This window comes from Hyaena hyaena, unplaced genomic scaffold (assembly GCF_003009895.1).
Source record: "Hyaena hyaena isolate Hyena2069 unplaced genomic scaffold, ASM300989v1 scaffold_408, whole genome shotgun sequence".
NCBI classification, from domain to species: Eukaryota; Metazoa; Chordata; class Mammalia; order Carnivora; family Hyaenidae; genus Hyaena; species Hyaena hyaena.
The window spans coordinates 266715-278817 of record NW_024081041.1 but is presented as its reverse complement, the minus strand read 5'-3'; positions in this window follow the sequence as shown (position 1 = coordinate 278817).

Genomic DNA, 12103 nt, shown 5'->3' with positions numbered 1-12103 from the left:
TCATGATCACAGTTCGTGGGTTTGAGCCCTGCGTTGGGCTCTGTGCTGACAGCTAGCTCAGAGCCTGGAATCTGTTTAAGATTCTGTATCTCCCTCTTTCTCTGACCCTCCCCTGCTTACCCTGTCTCTCTTTCTCTCTGTCAGAAATGAATAAAACATTAAAAAAAATTTAAATGGTATATTGCAAGTTGATTTAAAGTGTTGGGAAACAATATGTTAAATCAAGCTCTCCCGTTCAAGCTCCATTGGTTCAATGATAGTCACTTCCCAAAACCAGTAGAGCAAGTAGCTTCACTTACTCCTCGGCAATAGCAGATCATTTATCTCAGTCACCTATAAATCCATGTATGTCACTATCTGAAAGTCAGTGGTCTGCTCTCACAGTGTGTTGATGTATTTCTAACACCATTATAACGTGCTGTCACTGTGAAATAAGAAACTATCATATTTATTTTTCCCCAAATGGATACAATGAATATCAAGTGCTTACAAGAGCATTTTAACATCTATCCTCTTTCCGGAAAAGAAATACAAGTTAGAAAATTGAGGTAACTTTTGCATCTTCTAAAAATGAAAAATACTTAGGTTTTCAAAACCACAAAAATACACCTGTTTCTATCTTTAAACCTGTAAGAATCATAAGGCAATAGATTTACAGAGTTTTAAGGGACCTGATCCATCCCCCCATCTGGTACTTACATCTCCACCACAACCCTGCAATTAAGAAGTTGTCTGGTCTTTGCTTGAATGCTGCTTATGAAAGGGAATCACAAATTCCTGGTGCAGATCATTTTATTATGGGGCGCTTCTCACCGTTATGATTTTTCCAACTAAATCAAATATTACTGAAATGTTAAGCATGCTTTCTGAAGACACTGACATTTCTAGACAAAGGAGGTCCTGAGTAAGGGAATGTTATATATGTTCATATATGCAAACAGCAGGCAATCAGGCTGCTACCTAGATTTCCACTTCCAGGAGTTTTATGAAGGATTTCTATCTAGGCTGTGTTTATTTTTTGAACAAAATTGGAAAAATCACATAAAGTTTTTGTGTACTCCCCTGTTTTGCTCTTACATGTAAGAGTAATCTTTGATCATTTAATAAAAAAGATATGAACATTAATTTATGGAGAATCACATCATCTTGTTTTTAATAATTTATATCATAAACACAGCATGATACATTTGCTCACTCATTGTATATTTAGATATTTTAAACAAAATTCAAATTCATTGCACATTGGCCTGATAATTTATGTGAGCCTATTGTATAATTTTTATGTTTCTACATTTCAAAGTGAATATAGAGAATTTTGGAATACTGTCATAAAACATTACTCTTCTGACCTTTATATCCTTGCCCCCAAAGAGTATTTTATTCTAATGTATGTCTACTCCCTTAATTGAAATTCATTTTCTGTAGTAAAAAGAATTTAGAAACTTGGTCCCTGAATTTTTAGATAAACTAGAGTAACTTTAAATGCTATGTTATGGGTGAAACTGTATATACTATCTATACTATTTCCCAGCAGCATTGATTACTGTGCAGAAAAAGAATACATACCTTGAGGAATATTTGCATGCACTAATGAATGTTTATCTACACGATGTCTCTTATACTGCTCTATAGCTGCAACTGCATTGTGGCACAAGAATGGTGTACAATGTGGAACGTTACACTCCTGGTCTCTCCTCTGTCCTGCACATTTGTTGTATAAACTCCCTTGTTTCACGGTTCGACCTAATCCTAAATTTTAGACTCTTTATTGAAGAACACCTATATGTGGATAATATTGGTTTCTCTTAGAAAGATGGATCTCTGTTGAACTGATAGTATACTTTAGTATAAATGATGGTTTCATAGCAAAACTAAAGCCAAAATATCAATACAAAAAATTGTCCACATGACACAGAGATAGATGGTTACAGAGAACTTGGGATTCATTATCAAACTTCATCAATGAATATTTGCATAGCTCTGTAATACCAGTACAGCATAGGAAAGGGTACAGTATTTTCAACTTCAGACTTTTTTCACCAAGCATATCTCGTACTTATCTAGAAAGCATGCAACAAATGTTCATGAATCTCCTCTATTTATCATTTGAGCAGATTTCTTATAATCCTATCATTTTGTTTGAGTTAAAATTAGATGTAATAAAGAATAGAATATTTTTATTTTCCCAACTTTTTTGTTTGAAAAATTTCAAATATAAGGAATAGTTGATCGAATAGTAGAATGAATACCTGTATTTACCTAAATTCAACAATTGTTAACATTTTGCCACATTTGAGGACTCTGTCTCTCTATCTTTATCTCTGTGTATATATGCATTTATACATATATACAATATAAATATGTCTGTATATATGTAATTTTTTTCTGAGCTGTTTAAACTTAAGTGAGTTGCAGATGTCAGGACAGTTGCATTTTCTCAGAATAAGGAAATTCCCCTGAATAACTTGAAAACCATTATCTTATTTAAGAAGTGAATAGTAATTACATAAAGTAACTATTCCATATTTTAATTTTTCCAGTTAGCTCCAATTTCTTTTTTTTATCTATTTCAATTCTTTCCTGATCCAAGATACAATCAAGGCTCATGCTTACAAGGATAGATTTTGTTTTCCTAGGTGATTTCATTGGGAGGACTAAAATAATTTTATGATAAACTCTAAGTGAGGTGATACTTTGTTCTCAGATTTTGAACCAGTTATACATTTGTGTCTTGGGCTTTTTAAATAATACTTTCTGACCTTTGTTTATATGCCAAAGTTTTGCTATTTTTCATAATGTCTTTAGACCAAGCACAAAATTACCCAGCAGAAGGGTGACGCATATGGAGCCGATCACAGAACAGTGGCTTAATAGAGTCAGTCGTGTGACCTGCCAGAAGTTGACCTCATTTCAGAATTCCATTGGAGCACGATGCATCCAATTCCACGTAGAATTTGAAAAACATGCTAACTAACATTAATGCTGGCTCTCATTTTGACTACTGTTCAAAGAATGAGGTATGATGATTTTATGCTTTTCCAAATAATATTTCTACTTCTACTATACATGCAGAAAAGAAACTGTTAAGCCTCAGGCTGAAATGGCATTTATTTTGCAATTAATTTTGCCACAGTTTCTGGGTCCCATTCTTCCAGAGATACTATGAAAGGACTCGTACCACCTTTCACTTTCCTGATTTTCTTAGTGTCCTTTGCACGCTACTTTCACATGTCTGCCCTCCATCATGCTGGTCTTGAGGACACGTTAGTGTAAGAGCTTGAATTCCCTTTGAGAGAAAGCCATTTTCATCTTTCAAGTCCATTTTTGCCTTTTAATGCATGTCTTGCATATTGTTTCTTTCACAACCATGGGTGTGGTGTAATTTTACCTTCCTGTGAACTTATATAGTGATTGGTCTTTATTTCTGTTAGAGCCCCATCACATCCTCTTCCAATTATGTACATAGACTTTATCATGCTGTCTGCTCTTGTCTCCTACATTGCCTAGTGAAAGAATGAGTTCACTGACCGACCACCTGCTCTACACTAGCACTGTGCTGGGGGTCTGGATGCACCACCTCATTTAATTATGACAATAGTCCTGCTCGATAGGTACTATTATTCCCATTTTATAGTTGAAGACACAGAGAGATAGAGAGGTGAAGTGATTTGTTGAAGATTGTATTGCTGATCAAAATGGTGCAGATAATTTGAACTCAGATCTGTTCGACCTGACCAAATTTCACATTCTTTCAGTCACAAAAATTTGCCTAGATGGGGGTCTTACCTATAACTGGCACTCAGAACAATTGATGAGGTTAACTGATGGGTGAATTTCCCCTTGACTTTTTTCTGATGGCCTTACTATGACCCATGGCCAGTGAAGCAACAATGTCCCCAAATCTCAAGAGACTCAGTGGTGGAGACGGGCCTGGCAGGCACTGCCTATGCTCTTCACTGGAAACCAGGACTTATTTCTAGGGCACTGATAGCAAGAAATGCAATGGTTTTTCTGTCTGCTCTTTATGCCAGGCCTCTGGTAGCCAAGAGACTCTTTATTCAACAAAGATGGTCATGGACCCAGGCTTCTAATTCTTTGAACTAATAATTTAACCAAGTAGAGCTTAAATAATACCTTCTATTTATATTTCTTTTATAACTGGTAATGTACTTTGGTACATGTTTTCTCTTTTAACCCTTGTTAAAGACCAATGGAGAGTCAGAATAGTGGTTAACAAAGCTGCTTTGTGTTTGTCCACTGATTGTGCTTGAGCTCACCAGATTGTCTATCATTGTGAGATCATGGTTGCTTTAGCCTTGAATGTTTTAGGAGAAAATTGATAACTTGAAATCATGTAGGACAAATCACTAAAAACAACTAAAACCCTACTTTTTGATGTTTTCTTCTCCCTAATAACTAGAAACCTGCTTTAGATAATTCTTGTTTTTCTTTTTTTTCTTTTTTTCATCTGCCAAAGACACACCTTTCCTACCACTCAGATTCTCAAACATTTTGACTTTTGAGTCAGTCTTTCCAGCTGGACCAGTGCCCAAGTCCAATAGCCTAATACCTTAAGACTACCTTTGTTTCCCATTTCGTCAATTCCATTCCTTCTTTGGAGCAAATTAAAGCTTCTGCCCCAGAACCCACCAGGTTTTTAATATCTACCTACTTGCCAAGTCTGATGGTCTCTGTTCATGATCTAGCCTGTTTTTCCCCCAGTATTTGACATTTTTGATCACCCTTTGATTTAGAAAACTCTCTTTGGTTTCTGGAACACAATCATTCATTGCTCTTTTTTTCTTTTTTACTATTCTGAAATATCCCCCCCCCCCCCCCAATTTCCTTCATTGGTTCCTTTTTTTTCTCCCTGCTCCTGGGAATACATGTTGATATTTTCTAGGGCTTTATCCTGACATTTATTCTCAACTTAGACTCTTCTGTTAGGAGCTCTAACTCATTATTTCAGTTACACTTATATATGCTGATGATCTTTAACTATGTGTATATCTGTCTGTCTGTCTATGCAGGAATGCATCCATATATCCATAATCATATCTATGTCTATTTAGTTCAACTCTCACATTAAAAAATTTATTTATTTATTTTGAGAGAAAGAGAGAGTGCATGTGTGCACACAAGTGGGGGAGGGGCAGAGAGAGAAGGAGAGAATCCCAAGTAGGCTCCACACTGTCAGTGCGGAGCTCAACATGAGGCTCAAACCCATGAACTGTGAGATCATGACCTGAGCCGAGATCATGACCTGAGCTGAAATCAAGAGTCAGATGCTCAACCTACCAAGCCAGCCAGGCACCCACAGACTCTTTACATTTTAAATTGCCTACTTGTTCACCATTCATTTATTTAATCAAGAGAACTTTGGTCACAGATGAAGCTTCTACAATACAGTAGTAGATAAGATATACATGATTTTATCTTTCACAGATGTTAGTGGGATGAGACAATGTGTGAGAGAGTTATAACAAATACTACAAACATATAAGAAATATTTTTTGTGATAAGTACTATAAATAAAATATAGCAGAGTGATTTGGTGGAGTTACTGGTGGTTATCTTAGAGTGAAATTTCTGGATTGTATGGTAGGTGATTAGCTTTTTAAGAAACTATTAATCTGGGAGTGCTTGAGTGGCTGAGTCGGTTAAGCATCTGACTTCAGCTCAGATCATGATCTCACCATTGGTGGGTTTGAGTCCTGCGTCAGGCTCTGTGCTGACAGCTAAGAGCCTAGAGCCTCCTTCAGATTCTGTGTCTCCTTCTTTCTCTGACCCTCCCCGCTCATGCTCTGTCTCACTCTATCTCTCAAAAAAATAAATTAATTAAAAAAGAAACTATTAATCTGATTTCCAAAGTGCTTTAGTCATTTTACATTCTTGCCAGCAGTCTATGAGAGTTTCCACATTCTTGCCAGCTTTTTGCATGGTCTTTTTTTTTTTTTTTAATGCCCCTTATGTGAATACTTTCTAGTTTATATGTCTTGTAATTTTTTGTTGAAATTTATATACTTTAAATAATATAATGTTGGAACTTTGGAAATCAAATTTTCCTCCTTCCTCCCCACTCCACCCCAAGGTTTGTCATCATTGCTGCTTATTTAATGGTGTTTATGAACAAAGCCTTTATTCTTTGTCATGTGTGGCCATTGAAATTTCTTTTTTTTTTTTTTTTTTTATGGTTCTTCTTCTTTTTATTANTCCCCCCCACATCCATCAGTCCTCAGTTTTTGTCAGCATTCAAGAGTCTCTCATGGTTTGCCTCTCTCCCTTTCCCCCACCATTTCCGCCCTTCTTCTCCCGCTTGTTCCTCCGCCATTGAAATTTCTATTCAGTTAGTATTGGAATGGTGATTCCTTTAAATGTCTGGAACCAATAAATCTCCTGCCTTTCCTAAGAAATCCTGTGTGCATGTTGAGGCATGACTTCAACACTCAGTTAGGCAATTTTCAATTTACCTTAGCCTTTACTTCTTGTGCAGAATCTCAAAGTCTGCTAGAGATAAGAGCTTATAGATTCTTCAGGTCTTTCCTGAGCACATACATGGCTCTATGCATGGGAACACTTAACACATACATGGACTTCTAGATATCTTGGTATGTCAGAACTTTTCAAAGGGTCCTGTACTAGTTTGCTAGGGCTACAATAACAAAACACCACAGATCAAGTTGCTTAAACAACAGAAGTTTATTTTTTTTACTTTTGTTGGCTAGGAGTACAAGAGTAAGTTATTAGCAAGTTTGATTTCTCCTGAGGCATCTCTCCTTATCTTGCAGATGGCTGTCTTCTCATTATATCCTCCTATGGCCTTTTTCTCTGTGTATGCACATCCCTGGTATCTCTTCCTCTTATTATAAGGACATCAGTCATATTGGATTATGGTCCTAACATTATGACTTCATTTAACCTTAATTATCTCGAAGGCCCTATCTCCAAATGCAGTCATAGTGTAAGGTACTGAGGTTAGGACTTCAACATATGAATTTTGGGGAGATACAATTCAGTCCATAATATCCTCTATGGACATCATTCCCCAGATTTCCTTTTAAGCTTTTTGATTAGCATATTTTGTGCCCAACTGTGATCTACGGGATCAGGCAGCCATGATGTCAAACAATTGCTGCTGACTTTTCTTGACAAATGCCCTGGGAGAAGACTGTTTGCAGTAGGTAAGCTCTGAGTCAGGTCAAATAAAGACAAACCTTGTGAGTTGGGTCTTCCAGGGAACCACAAGACAGGTATGATAATGATAATTTTCTTGGAGTGGGGCTTTGGAGAGCTTCAAACCTATTCTGTCCTCTCTAGTGACTTTCAGGTGTAATTGTGGTGTAAACTGTTAAGTTTATAAGGCTACTGCACAATTGTGGAAAGGAGGGGGTGGCTGGGAAATATAGCAAGTTAAAATGCCACAAAGCTCACTGTTCTTACTGATATTCAGCCTTTTCTCTTGAATAAATGTTCTGCAGATTATAACAAGCCTTTGGTTATTTCCATAGCAGTGAAATTTCGATTAAAAAATGTTTATTTTGACAGAGAGCGCATATGAGCAGGGGAAACAGGCAGAGAAAGAGAGGAGAGAGGGAGAACCCCAAGTAGTCTCTGTGCTGTCAGCTTGGAGCCTGATGTGGAGTTTGATGTCCTGAACTGTGAGATAATCACCGGAACTGAAATTAAGAGTTGGAAGTTTAACTGCCTGAGCCACTCAGGCGCTCCTGAAATTTTGATTTTTGCCAATATTCTTGTTGCTTTTTCAGAGGAGAGGATATTTGGAGGTTCATACTCATCCATTCCCAGTGATGTCCTATTTGTTTCTTTTGAGTGAGCGTTTGTAGTTTTTTCTTTTTAAATTAAGTTTTAATTTTAATCCCAGTAGAGTTAATGTACAGTATTATATTAGTTTCAGGTGTGCAATATAGTGATTCAACAGTTCCATATATCACACAATACTCCTTATAAATGCCCTCCTTAATCCCCATCATCTATTTCATCCATCCCTACCCCACCTCCCTCTGATCACCATCAGTTTGTTCTCTATAGTTAAGAGTCTGTTTCTTGGTTTCTCTCTCTTGTTTCTTTTTTTCCTTTGCTCATTTGTTTTGTTTCTTAATTCCACATATGAGTGAAATCATATGATGTTTGTCCTCTTCTTATTGACTTATTTTGCTTAACATTATACTCTCTGGCTTCATCTATGTCGTTACAAATGGCAAAATTTCATTTTTTAATTGCTGAGTGATATTTCATTATATGTATACCACTTCTTTATCCATTCATCTGTCAGTGGACACTTGGGCTGCTTTCCTAATTTGGTTGTTGTAAATAATGCTGCTATAAACATAGGAGTGCATGTATCTTTTTGAATTACTGTTTTTGTATTCTTTGGTTAAATAGCCAGTAGTGAGATATCTGGATCATAGGGTATGATGAGATATGTTCCCTCTTTTTTTTTTTTTTTTAAGTATTTTTATTTATTTCTAGGAGAGAGAGAGAGAGAGACAGCGTGAGCAGGGGAGGGTCAGAGAGAGGGAGACACAGACTCTGAAATAGGCTCCAGGCTCTGAGCTGGCTGTCAGCACAGAGCCTGACGCGGGGCTCGAACCCACGAACTGCGAGATCATGACCTAAGCGAAAGTCGGACGCTTAACCGACTAAGCCACCCAGGCGCCCCAAGATGTGTTCCCTCTAAACCTGCTTTGTTGCAGGTTTTTACCACAAATGAATGTAGTACTGTGTCAAAATTTTTCTGTATCTATTGAAATGAGTCTATGGTTTTTATCCTTTCTCTTGTTGATGTGATGTATCACATTGGTTATTTTTGAATACTGAACCACTGCTGCATTCTAGGAATAAATCCCATTTGATCATGGTGAATGATTTTTTAAATGTATTGTTGGATTCTGTTTGCTGATATTTTGTTGAAGAATTTTGCATCTATGTCCAGAGCTAATGGTTTGTAGATCTCTTTTTTGTGGTGTCTTTATCTGGTTTTGGTATCAGAGTAATCCTGGGCTGGTAGAAGGAACTTGGAAGATTCCTTCCTCTTTTATTTTTTGGAAAAGTTTGAGAAGAATAGGTGTTAACTCTTCTTTAAATGTTTGGAACAATTGGCCCATGATGCCATCTGGTCCTTGGCTTTTGTTTGTTGGGAACATTTTTTTTTAAAATTACTGATTTAGTTTCGTTGTCTGTAATAGATTTGTTTAAATTTTCTATTTATTCCATTTCATTTTTGGTAGGTTATATGTCTCTAGGAATTTATCCATTTCTTTTAGGCTGTCCAATTTGTTGGCATATCATTTTTTCATAATATTTTCTATTGTTTGTATTTCTGTGGGGTTGGTTGTTATTTTTCCTCTCTCATTTGTGATTTTGTTATTTGAGTCCTTTCTCTGTTTTTCATGATGAGTCTGGTTTATCAATTTTGATAAAGGTTTATCAATTTTGTGGATTTTTTTCAAAGAACCATGTTTCAGATTTCATTGATCTGTTCTATTTTGTTTGCTTGTTTGTTTTGTTTTTTAGGTTCTATATCATTTATGTGTTCAAATTTTTATAATTTTATTCCTTCTGCTTTGTTTGTTCTTTTTCCTAGCTCCTTAAGATATAAGGTTATGTTGTTTTTATTTGAGAATTTTCTTGCTTCTTGAGGTAAGCCTACATTTTTATAAACTTCCTTCTTAGAACAGCTCTTGCTGCATCTCAAAGATTCTGGACTGTTGTGTTTTCATTTTCACCTGTTTCCATGTAATTTTTTATTTCTTCTTTGATTTCTTGATTGACCCATTCACTATTTAGTAACATTTTTCTTTTAAGCTTCATGTATTTTTTCCCTTTCCATATTTTTTCTTGTGGTTGATTTCTAGTTTCATAGCATTGTTCAAATCTTCTGTAATTTTACTGATTTTTTTGGTCTATTTGTTCTATCAGTTGTTGAGAAGAGTTTTGAAATCTCTGACAGTAATTCTGTCTATATCTTCTTACAGTTTTATTAGTTTTTGCTTCATATACTTTGAAACTGGTGAGATGCATAAACATCCAGAATTTATATCTTTTTGACCAATTTATCATAATGAAAATGACCTTTTTAAAAAATCTCTGGCAATATTTTTGTCATAAAATTTACTTTGTCTAATATTAAAATAGCCATACTGTCTTTATTTTAGAGTTATCATTATATGTCATTTTCCATACTTTATATTAACCTATTTGTGTCTTTATATTTGAAATTTGAACAGCACTACCAAACAACTTGACCTAACTGACATTCATAAAGATACCCTCACCCAACAATAGCAGGGTACATATTCATTTCAAGTGCACTAAGAACTTTTACCAAGATAAACCATATTCAGGACAATATTATAAGTATTATAAAATAGAAGAAAAGAATTCAAATCAAATAAAGTATGTTTTCTAACAACAATGGAATTACAAATCAATAATAAAAAGTGTCTAAATAATAAAAAATATCTTGTAGGCAGCATATAGTTAAGTTTTATGTTTTTAAGTGATTAGACAACCTCTGGTTTTGCTTGACATTTAGACTGTTTACTTTAATGTGATTATTAATATGGCTAGATTTAAATCTATCTTTTGGTGTTTGTTTTCTGTTTGCCTCATGTGTTCTTTATTCCCTTTTCCCTTTATTTGCCTTCTTTTGAGTTAAATAAATATTTTTTTGTGATTCAATTTTATCATTGTTGGTTTATTAGCTGTTGTTTTTTTGTCTTGTTTTAGTGGCTGCTTTAGAGTTTATAGTATATATTTAAAAATTTTTTATGACTTTTTATTTTTATTTTTTAGTAGTTTATTGTCAAGTTGGTTTCCATATAACACCCAGTGCTCATCCCCACAAGTATACATTTTTTTCAGTCTACCTTCAAGTGATGTTATACATATAGTATAAGAGCCTTACCATAGTATACTTCCATTTCTTCCTTCCCAATATTTATGCTATTGTTGTCATACATTTTACTTCTACAAATCTTATATGCCCTACACTACATTGTTATTGTTTCGTTTGAAGCAATTATCTTTTAAGGAAATTTGAATAATAAGAAAAAAACTTACATATTTATCCATTTAGGTGCTATTTCTGCTGCTTGTTGTTACTTTGTATAAGCCCCTATTTCCATCTGATATCATTTTCATTCTTCCTAAAGAGTTACTTAACATTCCTTGTAATGTGGGTTTGTTGCTAGTGAATTCTTTCAGTTTTAGAATGTCTCAAAAAGTCTTTTGGGGGTACCTGGGTGGCTCAGTCGGTTAAGTGTCTGACTCTTGGTTTCAGCTCATGATTGGTGTGTTCAAGCCCCGCATTGAGCCTACTTAGGATCCTCTCTCTCCTTCTCTCCCTGCCCCTCTCCTGCTTGTGCTCTTTCTCTCAAAACAAACAAACAAATAAATATTTTAAAAACATCTTTTTTTCCCCACTTCTATTTTGAAAGATATTTTCACTGGTTATAGAATTCCAAGTTAACAGATTTTTTCTTTCAGTTTTTTAAAGATGCTATTCCACTATCTTCTTGCCTGTATTGTTTCTGATGAGAAAACTCCTGTCATTCTGATCCTCATTTCTATTTTCATAATGTGTCCTTTATCTCTGATTGCTTTTTTTTTTTTTTCTTTCTGATTTTCTCTTTGTTGCTGGTTTTGAGCAATTTGATTATGATGTGCCTTGGTGGAGTTTTCCTTGTTTCTTATGCTTGGAATTTTTGACATTCCTGAATTGGTGGGCTTATCATTTTCATTAAATTTGGAAATTTTTCTGCCATTAGTTCTTAAAAACATTTCCTATGCCTTCCACTTCAGATACTTAAATTACACATATGTTAGGTTTATTGTGATTGACCCACAGCTTACTAATGTTCTGTTCATTTAAAAATTCCCTTTTGTATCTTTTTAATTAAAACTTTTTTTTTTTTTAAATTTTAGAGACAGAGAGAGAATGAATGGGGGAGAGGATCAGAGGGATGAAGGGAGACGGATTGAGAGAGAGAGAGAGAGAGAGAGAGATTCATAAGCAGGCTCCATGCTGAGTGTGGAGCTTGACACAGGGCTCAATCCTATGACCCTGGGATCATGACCTGAG